The sequence below is a fragment of the Nomascus leucogenys genome, chromosome X (genome assembly GCF_006542625.1).
Source record: "Nomascus leucogenys isolate Asia chromosome X, Asia_NLE_v1, whole genome shotgun sequence".
In the NCBI taxonomy this organism is placed as follows: Eukaryota; Metazoa; Chordata; class Mammalia; order Primates; family Hylobatidae; genus Nomascus; species Nomascus leucogenys.
Genome location: NC_044406.1, coordinates 18,780,243 through 18,798,117, shown reverse-complemented (window position 1 = coordinate 18,798,117; position 17,875 = coordinate 18,780,243).

Here is a 17,875-nt window from a genome sequence, read left to right as displayed (position 1 = left end):
CAGAAGACACACCAAGCAACAGAAAGAATGACAGTAGCCCATTAAGTAAAGAGACTTTTGTCGCTTTTCTTCTCTCACCTGGCCACAGCCAACATGCTTGGCGAGCTAGGCCTTGGAAGTGGGGTTGGGGATATTTTAGAGCTAAACAAGGCCACTCCAACCCAGGTCAATTTGGGCTCAGGCAAGGAGAGGAAATGAGATTGAGATCAAAGTTGAGATTGAGATTTTAAAATGGGACTGGACTTCTAATATAAAAAATGACCAGAAAGTTATAGAATTTGCCCAAGATGTCATTAAGGAAATGGGAAGAGCAATAAGACAGAGCACAGTTTAAATAAAACACTTCCATGTTCTATCCCCACTGAGTTGAGACTCTTCATTAAAAAATTATTTCTAGTCACCCTTCCATTTACAATACATAGATATCTGAGTTAATTGAAAAGCTCCCTATGTGACATGCCATATTCCCTTTCTTCCTTGTCGACACTGTATCATTCATCTATGCAACAAAGTTTGATTGAATGCCTACTGTGCCAGGCACTCTTCAAAGGGCTTGTGAAACACCAGTGAAAAAACAGAGATCCATTGGTGGAGCTTACATTTGTAACTGTTACTCTCTAAAGCTTTTTTTTTTTTTTTTCCAATTAACCACGCAGCCTCAGCTGCAAAGCATGCTGGGGTGTTGGAGCAACATAGCAGGGTTCAGTGGGGCTTAACTAAATATTATGACTGGCCCATAAGGCTGGTCCCAAGGAACATGACCAGCAATCTATATGGCAATGTTCTGGGGCCTGTCCAGCTGGCCCCAACAGTCAAGGTTATCTGATAATCTAGTGGGCAAGATCAATAAGAATGGCAGCATCTTGATTTCAGTGGGATCTAGGAGGCATCCAATCCCAGGCAATAGCTGGGGGTACAAGGAACAGAGTCCAACTCCTTCCAGTAAGGAGGCCTGGTCGAAGGCTTAGCAGGGGTAGGATCTTAGTCAAATGAGTTGGTGCTCATTTGGGAACTTTAGTAACAGAAACAAAAATCAACACATAGGCTAGAATAGACACTCCAGATTGGATTCAGGACAAAGGGTCATTTGGATATGTGACTGCTGCCTGCTGTGGTATGCGGGTGTGCTCCAGGGCCAGTTTAAGACCATTAGAGGCAGCTCTGGACCCTGAAAAGACAGGCAATATAGAATACAAACAACACTAAACCAGAAAATAAGTATAAGGAAGTCCAAAGTATGTCTCCTTTTTCCCATAATGTCTTCTTCAAAGTTGTCTCTCAATAGCCCACTCCTTTAACTATATGTGTGTGTATGTTTGTGTGAGTGTGTGTGCATGCACACATGCATGTATATACTCTATAGTGTCTGTGTGTACCATGATCTCATGCTTAGTCTGTTGTTTTAGGAGTCATCTATACTGGTCTGTCCCCAGCCCAGCAAAGAACGTCAAGGACATACAGAGTGAACCACTGGCATCCATGCAATTAATCCCGAATGGGTCTTCAATCTCATTACCCCCTCTCCTTACACTCTCAGCCTGTTCCTTTACCTCTTTGACTTTATTTTAGCTCAGCACTTCCAGTTTATGACCCAACGACCCTACTGCTCCAACACTTTGCAGTCCTGTTTCATTCCTGCACTTGTCTTTCTCCACCATGGTGCTCCCTTGGAACAGCTCTTTCAGGGATGGTTCATTTCAATTCATCTCTAAGTCCTCTTTGTACACTCTGACTTTCTGGGGAGACTTAACTGAGCACGATCCAGCTTTCCACCCCACCTCAGCTTGGACCCTGGAGGAAATAGTCATAAGACTTGAGGGAAATGCCAAGGCTCTAGAAAATAGACCAATAAAAAGAATGCTAATAACCTTACATTTAACTATCATAAAAGTCTCAGAGCAGAGCTTCCCAAAATGTTCTATGTCATGCCATGTGCATTGAATCACTGTGGGCTGCTTGCAAAAAAAAAAAAAATGCAGATTATTACTCGACCCCAGACCTACTCTTTTAGTTTGAGTTCTCTGAGAAGAAGACAAGGATTCTATTGCAGAAAGTTGATTTCGGAGGTGGTCCCAGAAAACATTGGTAGGGGGAGTGGGGAAATGAGACGGGGAAAAGAAGGCAGCCAATTAAAGGTGCACTCTCAAGCCAGCTACTACTGTGGGCAACTGGAGCTTAATTCCACTGTGAACTTTGGAAACCATATAGTACATGCATCTCAAAATTATGAAGAGGAGGGGGAGTTGAGGCAATTGGACACCAAGTCCTTCAATAATTGGTCAAAGCTAACCTTGGGTTGCATTAATTCCCTGACACTTCTGGCCTGCAAAATCACAGCCCTCTGGAAAAAGATGCAGGTGCTGGGAGTTGGGGTTCAGGCTGGGGTACACTGAAATAGTAAGGGCTGAAGAAATATGGGGGGGCGGGCAACATCATCTGCTATACCAACCAAATCACCATGCCTGAACATGGGGCTGGAATCTGCATTTTGAACAAACTCTTCACATTACAGCTGGAGAACATAGGGTGTTAAGAATGTGTAGTACAAGTGGAATTGGATTCCTAATTTCCTAAGGCTTCTGTGAATAAGAAGGCACCTTCACTCTATCATCCCTCCCCGACCAAAAAAAAAAATCCCTAATTTTAGTAAACCCTCTTTTTCTTATGATGAAAGCATAAAACTTGAGTCTACCACTCACCATTATGATCCCTGGGCTGAATTTTCATTTTGTACCTGGGGAGCTATTTTAGACAAACTCTGTGAACTTAAATAGGGAAAGTGATTCATTGGCATGTAAGGTTCGTTTCATGTTGATGTCGGGATGGAGAAATCAGATGGTGCTAAATGTTCTCTCAGGTCAATACTTGATGACTTCATAGCTTTCACCAGCGTTCTTAATGGTTCGACATTTAGCACTCAAGTCCGGGAGCTTTTTGCCAGCTCTTTGTGAAGGGGGAGGAAGAGGGAGATGCTATTGAAAGGGTTTTTCAAAAGGTTAGTTAATGCACTAGGGCATGGATTTCATTACATGATCGCATAACACTGAGTAGCAGAACATATAGTGGGCAATCTAAAAATAATTACTACTCAGATGTCGATTAACCAAAGGTTGGCCATGAGCTGGGCTTTGGAAATGTGAGGTGAGGGGCTGAGAGTGCAGGTTCCCAGGACCCCAAGCTTCAATAAGGCTGAAATTTGGGAGGAAATAAAATCAAATTCCTGCCGTTGCCATCCTCACTCCTTCTCCCTTCCTGTTCTCCGTAACCGGCACCTACCCCATACCCACAGGAGCTGCAAAGGGCTAATAAAAGGCTGCCATCATCCTTTGCTACAGTCAGGAGCCATCTTGCGTATGTTCAGTATCAATGTAGATTCTCATGAATGCTTGCTTATCTGTGCTGAGTGCCATGCCCTTTCTACAATACTGTCCTGCTTGAAAAGCACAACGATTGATAACAGACACCAAGGGAAGGAAGAGAAGCTAGCCCAGGGTATGAAGCTGAAGCTTCTCCTAAGAGAACCAGTAAGAAATGCTCGGGAGAGGAAGGGAAGAAGAGTACGTGGAACTGATTCAGGCATCCTGAGCTTCTGCCCTCTGCCAAAGTTCTCACCATATGCTATCTTGTCCTGATCTCTTTTCTTGTTTGTTTCTCCTCTCTTCTGCTACACCCACTGAGAGTTCCTTGAAGGCAGGTGCCAGGTGCTGTTCATTCTTGAATCCTCTCTGCCTGATATACAGTGAATTCATACTGCATTTTCGTTGAGTAAATAAATAACAATTTTTTAAAACAGACCTGTAGTGCCAGAAAGTAGAGAAGTGCCCAACACACCCAACACACACACACACACACACACACATGCACACACACACACACGCACATGCACACATTAATGGGGATATGTCAGAGTGAAACATGAGCCAACTAAAAGAGCTTTCAATGGCCAAAGCTGGAACAGTTTGAACAAAAAAAAAAAGTAATATTAGATTATAATCCAAAGTATAAAATATTCATGAGTCCATACTGATATAAGTAAATGATTGAACAAATTAATACATGGGGGAGGAGAAACAAATCTCCCATGCAGAAGAATTTCAAATAAATTTTGTAGATACTCCACCCTAAACGAAGTGGAGCAAAATTCCCTGTTCCTTAAACATGGACTCCACATAATGACTTCCCAGCAAAGTGTACAGAATGGAAAGGAGGAATAAAAGAGTAACTTTACAGTGTAAAAACATGGACAAACAGTATTTCAGAAAAATGATGAAGGAAAACATCAAGTCATAAATCATCTTGATGGTATGTACCCTTGATATGATGTGATGAAAATGACACTTTACCTCTGTGGCCTTCCTTCCAAAAACTCCCAAACCCCAGCCCAATCATGAGAAAAACACCAGACAAATTCCAACAGAACGGCCGCCTACCAAATGCCTGACAGGTGCTCCTCAAACCTGTCAAGGTCATCAGAACCAAGAAAAATCTGAAAAACGATCACAGCTAAGACGAGCCTAAGGAGATGTGACAACTAAATGTAACGTGGCATCCTGGCTGGGATCCAGAAACAGGAAAAGGACCTCAGAGAAACTAAGAAAATCTGAATGAGCTATATGGGCTTTAGTTAATAATATGTATCGCAATTGGTTTATTAATTGTGAAAAATATACTAATACTAATTTTACACTAATAAAAAATATTAGTATTAATAGCGGAACCTATGTGCTGGATGGGGGCGCAGGAAGTATATGGGAACTATCTGTACTATCAGCTCAATTTTTCTGTAAATATGAAACTGTTCTAAAAGATAGTCTATTTAAAAAGAGAGAGAAGGGAAGGAGGGAGGGAGGAAGGGGGAGAAAGAAGGACATGTGTGCGGGTCATGTGCTGTAGGTTATGGCCAGACCTGCTTTGGAAAACCTGTAAGTAAATATAAACAGAAAACTCCTAGGACCCACCAGGCAAACACAGATAAGAGGCAATTGCCCCATGCTGCCGCAGCAAGAATTCCAAGGATCAGATGTGAGCTTTGGGCCTGAGTGAGGAGGTGTGTTGAGTACCAGACGACTGCCCTATTTGGCTGTACGAGTTGTTTCTGGATGGTGACATGCTGCAGTTTAAAAGGCAATGGGAGGTGGGTGTGGTGGCTTACACCTGTAATCACAATTACTTGGGAGGCTGAGGTGGGAGCAATGCTTGAAGCCAGGAGTTCAAGACCAGCCTGGGCAAATTAGGAGACCCTATCTTTACAAGACTTTTAAAAGTTAGCCAGGTATGGTGACACACGCCTGTAGTCTCAGCTACTCAGGAGGCTAAAATGGGAGGATCACGTGAGTCCAAAAGTTCGAGGTTATAGTGAGCTATAATTGTGCCACTTCACTCCAGCCTGAACAACAGAGTGAGAACCTATCTCAAACAAAAAAAAAAAGAAAGAAAAGAAAAAGAAAAAAGGGGGCAGGAAAAGGCAATGGGCCCATGGACTCTGGGCTCCTCTAGCCTAGGGGACATCTCACTCTTTTCAGGTTGCCAAGATCACCAAGAAAAGCCAGATAAGTGATGAGGAGTAGCCTCTACATCCCTGTGTTCTTTTCTATACATCTGCATGCCTTGTTAGCTGCTTTGGGAGAAAACAGAAGTAAAAGCAACCTAAACTTGAGCTCAAGTCGTCAATCTGGCTCATCTTTGCCCTCAAGCCAGAATCTAGCCTAATCTCTCTGTAATCACGGACTAGTTTGGCCCGGGGGCTGCCTCACCCAGTGAATTCTGCTATCTTCTTCCATTCTGAAAATCTGGAACTGACATCTACCTAGGGCCTACTGGGTGCCAGCAGGTTTTATGTGTTAATGCTACTGTACAGCAGGGGTTCTCTTTCCCCACCTGGAGATGAGAATTTGAAGTTCTATGAGAAGTTGAGATCACACCATTAAGGGCAGAGCTGTCTTTACACTTCCCCATTGTGAGGACAGCAGAGTAGACAAGTAGTGATCACAGGAGACCCCAAGCCCCTGGTGATCTCACAGGTTCTCCAATCCATAGCTCTACTTCCTCCTGCTCACCTATTCTTACCCCTGGCCCACAATGAACTAATCTGTTGGAAGGTAAATCCCGGGTCTGTTCAAGCCTCATACAGTGATCAGCATAACTATGGCCTAGAGTCAGAGACCATTGGTTTTATTTCAGTTCCGCCACTGACTCGTTACAACATTCTTTAGCGTTCATGCTGACAGACGCTCCAGAGTGGTAACAGCATAGAAAATGCTGACAAACTGGGCACACCTGTTTGTTTACTCATATTGATAATAACTAGTATTCACATCGTACTTCGCAGTTTGCAGTGTTCACACAAACCTTGTCTCACTGATTTTCAAAAGAACTCTCTGAGATAATCAGAGAGTTGTTATCATCTCCGTTTTACAGAGGAAGAAGCCATGCCTTGGAGAAATGAAGCAACTGGTAATAAATTAGTATGGCAAGAAAGACAGTAAGGGGGCAGGGAACATAGCAGACAGTTCCTCTTGACAACTTTAGGAAGCAGATGAATAAAACTCTAGCTTAATGGTGTCTCCCAGGGTGCCCTTCCTGCTCCCCTGATAATTTCCATTGATTGGACTTATTTTTTTAAATCTCAAACTCTCACAAGTCTATAAATGGGGGTCATTGTTAAAAATAAACAGATTCAGAGTTACTTGCCTAATATCATACGGCTCAAAAGATCTCAGCAAAGAAGAAGCCAGCTCTAATAAGACAACAGAGCTCATGTTCTTCCCTCTGTCACAGTCTTTTCCTAAAGTTACACTCTCCCTGGGTGATATTGCTCACACCTAACATGTTAACCATTAAATCTGTCTCCAACCTAGACTTCTTTCCTGAGTTCCAGATTTATTTGTACAACTGCCTAGTGGAAATCTCCTCTTAAGTGTCCCATACACATCTCAAGGCCAACATATCCTAGCCTGAATTCATTATACATCCCCCAAGCCAGCTCCTCCTTGAGGTCTTCCAATTGCTGACATCTACCTAGGGCCTACCTAGTTAGTAGCACCATAATCTAGTCCACTGGGCAAATCAGAAACATGGAAGTCCTGTGACATTTCCTCTTCGCCCCCGCAGCCAATCAGTGAGCCTTCTCAAGCCTTTCTCCTAAACATGTCTCCAATCGTTCTTCTGCTCCTGCTCCCAGTGTCTCTCAATCCTTTATCATTGGCAATAGAGTCCCCATTGATTTCCTTGCCATGAGTCTCAGCCCCATCCCTCCCTCCCAGGCTCAAATTCCTCTCTGCCTGACCAAGTGACCCTCTTAGATTTGGCCCCTGCCTAGCCACTGTGCCAGCCTCATTACCCTCACTTTACCTCTGGCACATTGTGTTCCAGCAAACCCAAAGTATGTGCAGTCCTCCAACAGCCATATACCTTCTGCCTAGAATGCCCTGTCCCCATTTCAGGGCTCTGTTCAACAACTACTGTCACTTCCTTTACTCCATCCCCCAGGGAATGTTCCTTGCTGTCTCCTTTGTAACAACATTGGACCTTGAACTTGCCTCTTATCACCTTGAACCACAAATCTTGGTTTACATGCCTGCTCCTCCTGCCTACCATACTGGGAGATCCTTGAGAACAAAGACCAGGTCCTACCTATCTTTATAGGTGCAGCACCTAGCCCGGTGGTCAACACTTAGTAGGCACTCCATAAATGTTCGTGAAATGTATGCTGGAATTGATCACCACTGCATTTTAGAATATGAAGGAAACTTAAAGTGAATTGAGTCCACTCCAAAGCCTAATTTTACAGATAATGATACCAAGGCTCAGGGATGATGTGACTTTGCTGAGCTACATAATGCCTTGGCAGCAATGGTAATAAATAGATTCAAATCTCCAGAATGGATTCACTCCTTTATTAGTTCTTTTTCCGTGATTCCTCATTGCCTCTCAAACTCAAAGCAGAAAAGCCATTGAGCCTCTCAGTGTCTCTGTTTTCACTCATAGACAACGGAAATTACTAATGCCTTCCCTTTCTACAGCATAGGGATTTTATTTAACTACGGTTGAATGCTGTCTGTAAAAATGCTTTGACTTCAGAGAGAGATACACCACAGCCGCGGCTCGGCAGCCCACCACTTTGATTTCAACTTCTCAGTTTACTCTCTCACTTCCTCTATTGACTTTTCCTTTCATGCAGCCTGCAACCCAGCAGAAGCTGGAAGAGAAAGAGATTTGTGATTTCCTCTTACCCCAACTCTACTTAACGAAGAAGAAAGGTACTGTAAATAAAATGAAACAAAGGTTCGTGTACAACTGCATACAAAATATTGCTATTGATTACAAGTTCAGAATGAGAATAAAAGGAGGTTCATGTTTGGAGTCTTGCACTGGGAATGATTATGACACTACTCAGAGACTCCACATCCATCCATATGTACATATATAAATAAAATAGGCTGCCAAACCTAGGAGATTTAATTCTGACATTCTTTTAAAAAGCAGGAGGATGACAGTTAACTTGGAAAAACAATATCATAAAAGACAAAGAAAGGCTGTCAAAATGTTCCAGATTAAAGGAGGCTAAAGAGACATGACAACCAAATGTAACACTTGACCCTACCAGATCCTATATTGGAGGGAAAAGATGCCATAAAGGACATTATTGGGTCAATTGACAAAATTGGAATGAGAACAAAAGATTAAATAAATGTGCTGTATCAATATTAATCAAATGGAAGTTGATAACTCTATTGTGATTAGGTAACAGATTATTCTTAGGAAATACTCACTGAAGTATTAAAGACCCATAATGTATGTAACTTACTCTCAAATCATCAGAAAAGCTTTTTTTTTTTTTTTTTTTGTGTGTGTGTGTGTGTGTGTGTGTGTGTAGAGAAGATATACAGGCAGATATAAAGTAAATGAGGTAAAATGTGTACAGTAAGTGAATCTAGGTAAAACATATGTAGATGATATTTCTACCATTTTTATTCTTGCAACTTTTCTGTAAGTTTAAAATTATTTCTGAACGAAAGTTTTTTTTTTTAATCATGTCTGGGCCAAGTGTGGTGGCTTATACCCATTGAAAGTAATCCCAATGCTTTAAGAGGCTGAGGCAGGAGTATCACTTGAGTCCAGGAGTTCGAGACCATCCTGGGCAACACAGAGAGACCACATCACTACTAAAAATTTTTTAAATTAGCCAGGTGTAACAGTGAGCACCTGAATTCCCAGCTACTTGGGAGACTGAGGTGGGAGGATTGCTTGAGCCCGGGAGATCGAGGTTGCAGTGAGCTATGATCACACCACAGCACCCCAGACTGGGTGACAGAGTGAGACCCTGTCTCAGAAAAAAAAAAGGAAAAGGATGTCTGCACAAGACTTTGCATTTGTGATATTTAACAAGTTCAATTGTTATATTCATATTCATCCATCTATCTTCAGTAATCATGTCTCCAGCACTATGCTAAAATGCTGTAGAGATTGAAGAGAGAAATAGGCATAATTTTGTTTGTTTGTTTGTTTGTTTTTTGAGACGGAGTCTCGCTCTGTCACCCAGGCTGGAGTGCAGTGGCGCAGTCTCGGCTCACTGCAAGCTCCGTCTCCCGGGTTCACGCCATTCTCCTGCCTCAGCCTTTCCGAGTAGCTGGGACTACAGGCGCCCGCCACCACGCCCGGCTAATTTTTTGTATTTTTAGTAGAGACGGGGTTTCACCATGGTCTCGATCTCCTGACCTCGTGATCCGCCCGCCTCGGCCTCCCAAAGTGCTGGGATTACTTTTTCTTTAAGTAGTTCATTTCTACTTTTGAAGAGAGGACACAAACACATAAATAGACAGAAATCATGATAAGCAGCAAATGCTGAAGACCAAATGAGTAGTAGCGGCAAAGGGAAGACGAAATGGAATTTCAGGGCTTTAGAGCGGAGGTGGAAGTTGAGTGAGGCCTTTGAGCAGGGACTGGGTTTGGAAAGGAGCAGAAGAGCAGAAAGAGCACTCCAAGTGGAGAGCACAGTGAGACCCAAGGTGGCAAGGTAGGAAAGCACAGCCTGTTGCGAGCAGTAGGATTTAAGAGGTTTCACTGGCAGGGGGGTGGGGAGGATCAGGGTAGGAATGTTAGTTGGGGTCAACTGCGGACACATGGAAATACCAGGTTAAGGAGTCTGGAGTTGATTGCAGAGGCCAGAGGTCAGCAACAGCTTAGAAGTGCTGACCCCTCTTTCTTCTGCTTCTAGACAACACAGTTCAAGCTGGGAGTGGGCTGTGTCAATGACGGTGGAAGGACACCAAGAAGGATCCAATATTTGGAAACATCTCCTTCATAGATCCTACCAATCAGGAATCCATTTGAAAACACAACTATCTTTCAGAAGCAAATCTGGTAGTTATTGTTTACAATTAAGTGCACTTTAATTAGTTAAACACATGACTGTGTCAGTCACACTGAGGGAATGGAAACGTTTAAAGGAGGATAAAGAGCAGTAATTTTGGAGAATTGGGTGAAGGAAGGCTGACAGGGCAGGTGTATTAATGAGGGTAATTAATGGTAGCTGCTGTAACAGAAAAAAAAGTCTCAGCAATTTAACATAGTAAAGGTTTATTTCTCATTCGTTAATGTCAAAATCTGATACAGGTGGGGCAGCTCTCCTTAGTAGTTCTCTTCCAATTAGTGACTCAGAAATCAGCTTCTATCTTGTGAGGCTGCCATCTTAAACACGTGGCCTCTGAAATCACCATAGGAAAGACTGAGAGGGATTATCACACCAGGAGTTTTGTGGCCAGGCCTGAAGGTGACATCGATCACTCTGCCCATGACTTCAGTCACATAGGCTCAACCGACTGCAATATGTACTACCACTGGAATATGTAGTTGTTCCGTGTGCCCAGGAAGAAGAAATAAGATGGTAAGTATCACAGTTTTGGGTTCCCCCAAAAGCCAGCTCTGAGACAGGGATATGGGTACTAATAGCTTAGGTGAGAGGTGACCTCAGGAAATGCAAAGAAGAGAATAGGGAAGTAAGACAAAAAAAAAAAAAAGAAGGAAGCCAATACAGTGTGTTCATGAGCCTACTCTGGGCGCCACAGTCTCAATCCTACTGGAGACTTCTGGGATAAAACTTCTGTATAAAACAATCCCCGGCCGGGCGCGGTGGCTCACGCTTGTAATCCCAGCACTTTGGGAGGCCGAGGCGGGCGGATCACGAGGTCAGGAGATGGAGACCATGGTGAAACCCTGTCTCTACTAAAAATACAAAAAAATTAGCCGGGCGTGGTGGCGGGCGCCTGTAGTCCCAGCTACTCAGAGAGGCTGAGGCAGGAGAATGGCGTGAACCCGGGAGGCGGAGCTTGCAGTGAGCCGAGATTGCGCCACTGCACTCCAGCCTGGGCGACAGAGACTCCGTCTCAAAAAAAAAAAAAAAAAAACAAGCCCCAAGTTGTTCCACCTGAGACGTGAAGAAGCTGATTGATTTCTCCACCAACTCATGTCCTTCGCTGGTTGTGGGCTAGTCCCTGGGAAATTAACACTGGCATTTCTGGCAGCAGGTCGAGCATGCTCCAGTGGCCAGAGAAAGTCCTCCGGCAGAGACGTCACATGTGCTTCCTTGTGAAGCAAGCAGTATATACTGAATAGTGAGTGCTGAATGCATGTAAAAGGGACACTAAGAGCATCTGCTGCAGTGAGCACCCACCGGTAGCAGATAACCCTGATCAAAGTGTTCCTTGGGGCGCAGAGAACAGCCTGAGGTCATGGCTCTGCGGTGAGTCCTGGAAATGCATTTTCTTTTTTTTTTTCTTTCAATTGAAGTTTCTTTATTTATTTATTTTTTTATCATTATACTTTAGGTTTTAGGGTACATGTGCACAATGTGCAGGTTTGTTACATATGTATCCATGTGCCACGTTGACTTCCTGCACCCATTAACTCGTCATTTAGCATTAGGTATATCTCCTAATGCTGTCCCTCCCCCCTCCCCTCACCCCACAACAGTCCCCGGAGTGTGATGTTCCCCTTCCTGTGTCCATGAGTTCTCATTGTTCAATTCCCACCTATGAGTGAGAACATGCGGTGTTTGGTTTTTTGTCCTTGTAATAGTTTACTGAGAATGATGATTTCCAGTTTCATCCATGTCCCTACAAAGGACATGAACTCATCATTTTTTATGGCTGCATAGTATTCCATGGTGTATATGTGCCACATTTTCTTAATCCAGTCTATCGTTGTTGGACATTTGGGTTGGTTCCAACTCTTTGCTATTGTGAATAGTGCCGCAATAAACATACGTGTGCATGTGTCTTTATAGCAGCATGATTTATAGTCCTTTGGGTATATACCCAGTCATGGGATGGCCGGGTCAAATGGTATTTCTAGTTCTAGATCCCCGAGGAATCGCCACACTGACTTCCACAATGGTTGAACTAGTTTACAGTCCCACCAACAGTGTAAAAGTGTTCCTATTTCTCCACATCCTCTCCAGCAACTGTTGTTTCCTGACTTTTTAATGATGGCCATTCTAACTGGTGTGAGATGGTATCTCATTGTGGTTTTGATTTGCATTTCTCTGATGGCCAGTGATGATGAGCATTTTTGCATGTGTTTTTTGGCTGCATACATGTCTTCTTTTGAGAAATGTCTGTTCATGTCCTTCACCCACTTTTTGATGGGGTTGTTTGTTTTTTTCTTGTAAATTTGTTTAGGTTCATTGTAGATTCTGGATATTAGCCCTTTGTCAGATGAGTAGGTTGCAAAAATTTTCTCCCATTTTGTAGGTTGCCTGTTCACTCTGATGGTAGTTTCTTTTGCTGTGCAGAAGCTCTTTAGTTTAATTAGATCCCATTTGTCAATTTTGGCTTTTGTTGCCATTGCTTTTGGTGTTTTAGACATGAAGTCCTTGCCCATGCCTATGTCCTGAATGGTATTGCCGAGGTTTTCTTCTAGGGTTTTTATGGTTTTAGGTCTAACATGTAAGTCTTAATCCATCTTGAATTAATTTTTGTATAAGGTGTAAGGAAGGGATCCAGTTTCAGCTTTCTACATATCTGGGAAAAATGGCTAGCCAGTTTTCCCAGCACCATTTATTAAATAGGGAATCCTTTCCCCATTTCTTGTTTTTGTCAGGTTTGTCAAAGATCAGATAGTTGTAGATATGCGGCATTATTTCTGAGGGCTCTGTTCTGTTCCATTGATCTATGTCTCTGTTGTGGTACCAGTACCATGCTGTTTTAGTTACTGTAGCCTTGTAGTATAGTTTGAAGTCGGGTAGCATGATGCCTCCAGCTTTGTTCTTTTGGCTTAGGATTGACTTGGCGATGTGGGCTCTTTTTTGGTTCCATATGAACTTTAAAGTAGTTTTTTCCAATTCTGTGAAGAAAGTCATTGGTAGCTTGATGGGGATGGCATTGAATCTATAAATTACCTTGGGCAGTATGGCCATTTTCACGATATTGATTCTTCCAACCCATGAGCATGGAATGTTCTTCCATTTGTTTGTATCCTCTTTTATTTCATTGAGCAGTGGTTTGTAGTTCTCCTTGAAGAGGTCCTTCACATCCCTTGTAAGTTGGATTCCTAGGTATTTTATTCTCTTTGAAGCAATTGTGAATGGGAGTTCACTCATGATTTGGCTCTCTGTTTGTCTGTGATTGGTGTACAAGAATGCTTGTGATTTTTGTACATTGATTTTGTATCCTGAGACTTTGCTGAAGTTGCTAATCAGCTTAAGGAGATTTGGGGCTGAGACAATGGGGTTTTCTAGATATACAATCATGTCATCTGCAAACAGGGACAATTTGACTTCCTCTTTTCCTAATTGAATGCCCTTTATTTCCTTCTCCTGCCTGATTGCCCTGGCCAGAACTTCCAGCCCTATGTTGAATAGGAGTGGTGAGAGAGGGCATCCGATTGTCTTGTGCCAGTTTTCAAAGGGAATGCTTCCAGTTTTTGCCCATTCAGTATGATATTGGCTGTGGGTTTGTCATAGATAGCTCTTATGATTTTGAGATACGTCTCATCAATACCTAATTTATTGAGAGTTTTTAGCATGAAGGGTTGTTGAATTTTGTCAAAGGCCTTTTCTGCATCTATTGAGATAATCATGTGGTTTTTGTCTTTGGTTCTGTTTATATGCTGGATTACATTTATTGATTTGCATATGTTGAATCAGCCTTGCATCCCAGGAGCTGTTTTTTGAAAAGATCAACAAAATTGATAGACTGCTAGCAAGACTAATAAAGAAGAAAAGAGAGAAGAATCAAATAGATGCAATAAAAAATGAAAAAGGGGCTATCACCACCGATCCCACAGAAATACAATCTACCATCAGAGAATGCTACAAACACCTCTATGCAAATAAACTAGAAAATCTAGAAGAAATGGATAAATTCCTCGACAAATACACCCTCCCAAGACTAAACCAGAAAGAATTTGAATCTCTGAATAGACCAATAACAGGCTCTGAAATTGTGGCAATAATCAATAGCTTACCAACCAAAAAGAGTCCAGGACCTGATGGATTCACAGCCGAATTCTACCAGAGGTACAAGGAGGAACTGGTACCATTCCTTCTGAAACTATTCCAATCAATAGAAAAAGAGGGAATTCTCCCTAACTCATTTTATGAGGCCAGCATCGTCCTGATACCAAAGCCTGGCAGAGACACAAGCAAAAAAGAGAATTTCAGACCAATATCCTTGATGAACATTGATGCAAAAATCCTCAATAAAATTCTGGCAAACCGAATCCAGCAGCACATCAAAAAGCTTATACACCATGATCAAGTGGGCTTCATCCCTGGAAACGCATTTTCAACAAGCTTGCCAACATGGGCTCAAGCAGTCCATTTATAGATGAGCACTTGGAAATACTTCCCATTCTCAAACTTTTGTCATTTCACTTCTCTCAAAACCACTTTAGAGGAACTGTTCTCTGTAAGGTCACTACTGCCCTCCACTTCAAATTCCATTGTCTCCTCAAGTCCTCAACTTAGTCATTTGACAAATGTTATTATTTCCTTCTTCTTGAAACATCTTCTTCCTTCTGGGATCCTCTGCTCTCCTAGTACTTCTCCTACCTTCCTAGGTGCTCTCTCCGCTCCTAATAACCAAGCAGCTCATTTTTCCTTGGAGGCCTGCCATTGCTCCTGGTCACTACACCTAGACGTTGAGAAGAAACCAAAAATGGTAAGTGGATATATTGGTAATAGCTGCCTGAAGTCATGCATTGAGAAGGATTCTGAGGCTGTGTGGTAATTTAGCTATGTCCGCCGTGGGTGTTGGCGTAGGGTGGGCAGGGTTCAGACATCAGCTCTGCTGTAGATCTTTCTCAAGTTGTCATCTTCTGTGATCTCCCTTGACAATCTCATCCACTCCTGAGGCACTAGCTATCATTTCTATATAGACACCACCTAAATATATATTTCTATTCATGACCTCTCTCAGGAGTTCCAAACCCATATTTCTAACTTTTCAGGGAACATATTAACCTCAATTTTTATTTTCTAATTACATTCTCTCTCATCTGCATTCTCCATGTCACATGATGGATTTACCATCTTTCAAAACACCCCAGCTTAAAACCTTGGCAATACCTTCACTCCCTTAATATTTTCTCATCACCTTTCCCTATAGTTTAACATAATGCTCAACGAATTGTATTGGAATTACTTGTTTACTCTTTGTCTGCCCTAAAACACTGGATTCTCTAAATAAAAGAACCAGATCTAATCCATCTAGCATCTTCAGCTGCCAGAACTCTTTCAGGCACAAAGTAGACACTGAGCAAGAGCCTAAGGATGTATTTACATGTATATGATGTATATGTGTGTGTATATTACATATGTATAATTACATGTGTAAATTATGTGTGTGTGTGTTTTGTTTCTTCTCTTTAGCTCTTCCACCCCTTCCACCCTATGTAGCTAATCAGTCACCACGCTCCGTCTATTCAATTGCTTCAGAAAGACATCCACATATGCCATCTTCTTTTCCATCCTCATTGCTTGTCACAGGTTGTGTGCCCTGGAAAACAGACTCCGAGATAGAGATTTAAATACAGGAATTTTATTAGGAGTGCTCTCAGGAACAGCATCTGTGGGGCAGTAAGGGCAGCAGGAGTAGGCAGAGAGAGGAGTTGGGCTACAACACAGTCATAATAAAAGTATCAGTTGACCCTAAGGGGAGCTCTGGAGCTAGGATGGACCTTTGGTGATTTTCCAAATTGGGAACAGTGCCTGGGCCTTTGTAACACCACCTTGCACCACTGACGAATTATTAGATGTGGGCTGCTCCAGAGAAAGTCTGTGATTTGGAGCTAGCAAGGTCTCTTCAGCTGACAGCAAGTCCCAGAAAGAGATTCCACTGAGAGCCATCAGTCACCCACATTTCCTGCCACTGGGGTAATGAATGTCTCATTCCTGAAGTGGAGATCTTAGAAGCACACCACAGCATCCACTACACTGCTGGCATCCTAGTTCAGGCCCACGTAACCTCCCCTACTGCAGGCATTGCTAAGCAGTCTCACTGCCTCCAACCTCTTTTTTCCAATCCATCCTTGGCCCTGACAGCCAGACTAATTTTTCACAAATCAATCTGATATATTCCTGATATCAGAGTCAACACAGCTTATTAAGCAATATGTGAAAATTCAACTTGCATGTGGGAAGGGGGAGAGAAATGTGTGTGTGTGTTTATAAATATACACATAGGAAAGTATTTCTGGAAAAACCCATGGGACATAAAGTAGATTCGTGGTTGCCAGGGGAGGGAGAATGAGGAGTGACTGCTAATGGGTATGAGGTTTCTTTCTGAGGTGATGTAAATATTCTGGAATTAATGGTGATGGTTCTATAACCTTGTGAATATACTAAAACCCACTGAATTGTATACTCTGAAATGGTTAATTTGATGGCCTTTGAGTTATATCTCAATTTTTTAAAAAAAAAAGTATCTCAGAGTTGACATATGAAAGTGATAGTGGTGAATATCAGGTTTTTATCCTTTTTGTACCTGGCTTTTCAGACTTTTATAACGTATTTCATATTAATTTAGGAAGGATAAAAATTCACCCTTCAAAATCACTTTTCTGCTTTAAAACCTCATCCCTATGCATGGAGTGAAGGCCACACTACTTGCAAAGTTGTCCAGGCCTTTTCTGAGCAGGTCCCAACCTGCTTTGACACACACTCATCTTTCACTCTCCTGTGACTCTCCTCCCCTGACTTCAGCTACTTCAGATTTCCTCATTTCCTGAACATGCCCTGGGCTTCCTTGCCTCCGAGGCTTTCTTCCCTGCCACTCACAGCCACCCCTTTCTTTGTCTCCACTCTGATCCAGCCCCACCTGCAGAAATATTTCCTGGTTCAGAACAACTCTCACTTCCCCAAAGCTGCAGTTGAAACGTCTCTCTCTCTAGCTCTGCTAACAGTTTGTTTAGCATCTGCTTTGACAGCATTTATTACATGCTGCCATTTTATATAATCAGCCATGTATTTCTTGTTAGGCTGATTCACGTTTGATTCCTCTACAATATACAGTACATGGAGTAGATATTCAATAAAACTTAATTTTTAGTTTAAAGTCTTTGAAAAAAAAAGCAAATCTATATTTATACATTTGCTCAGTCAACGAGTTCTTAGTGGTGGCATACTCTGTGTCAGGCAATAGTCCCCAAGTCTGAAAATGTTCTCCTTCTCATGGAATCTATTTTTTAATTTTTATTTTTATTCATGTATGACCTACATACACTATGCACAAATCTTAAGTGTATACCTCAATGGCTTATTAAATATGTATATACCCATGTAATATACACACCCCATGCTCCCTCCCAGTCAATATCCTCCTGTCCAGAGGTAACCACTATTTCAAATCCTACCACTATAGTTTTCCCTGTTCTTGAA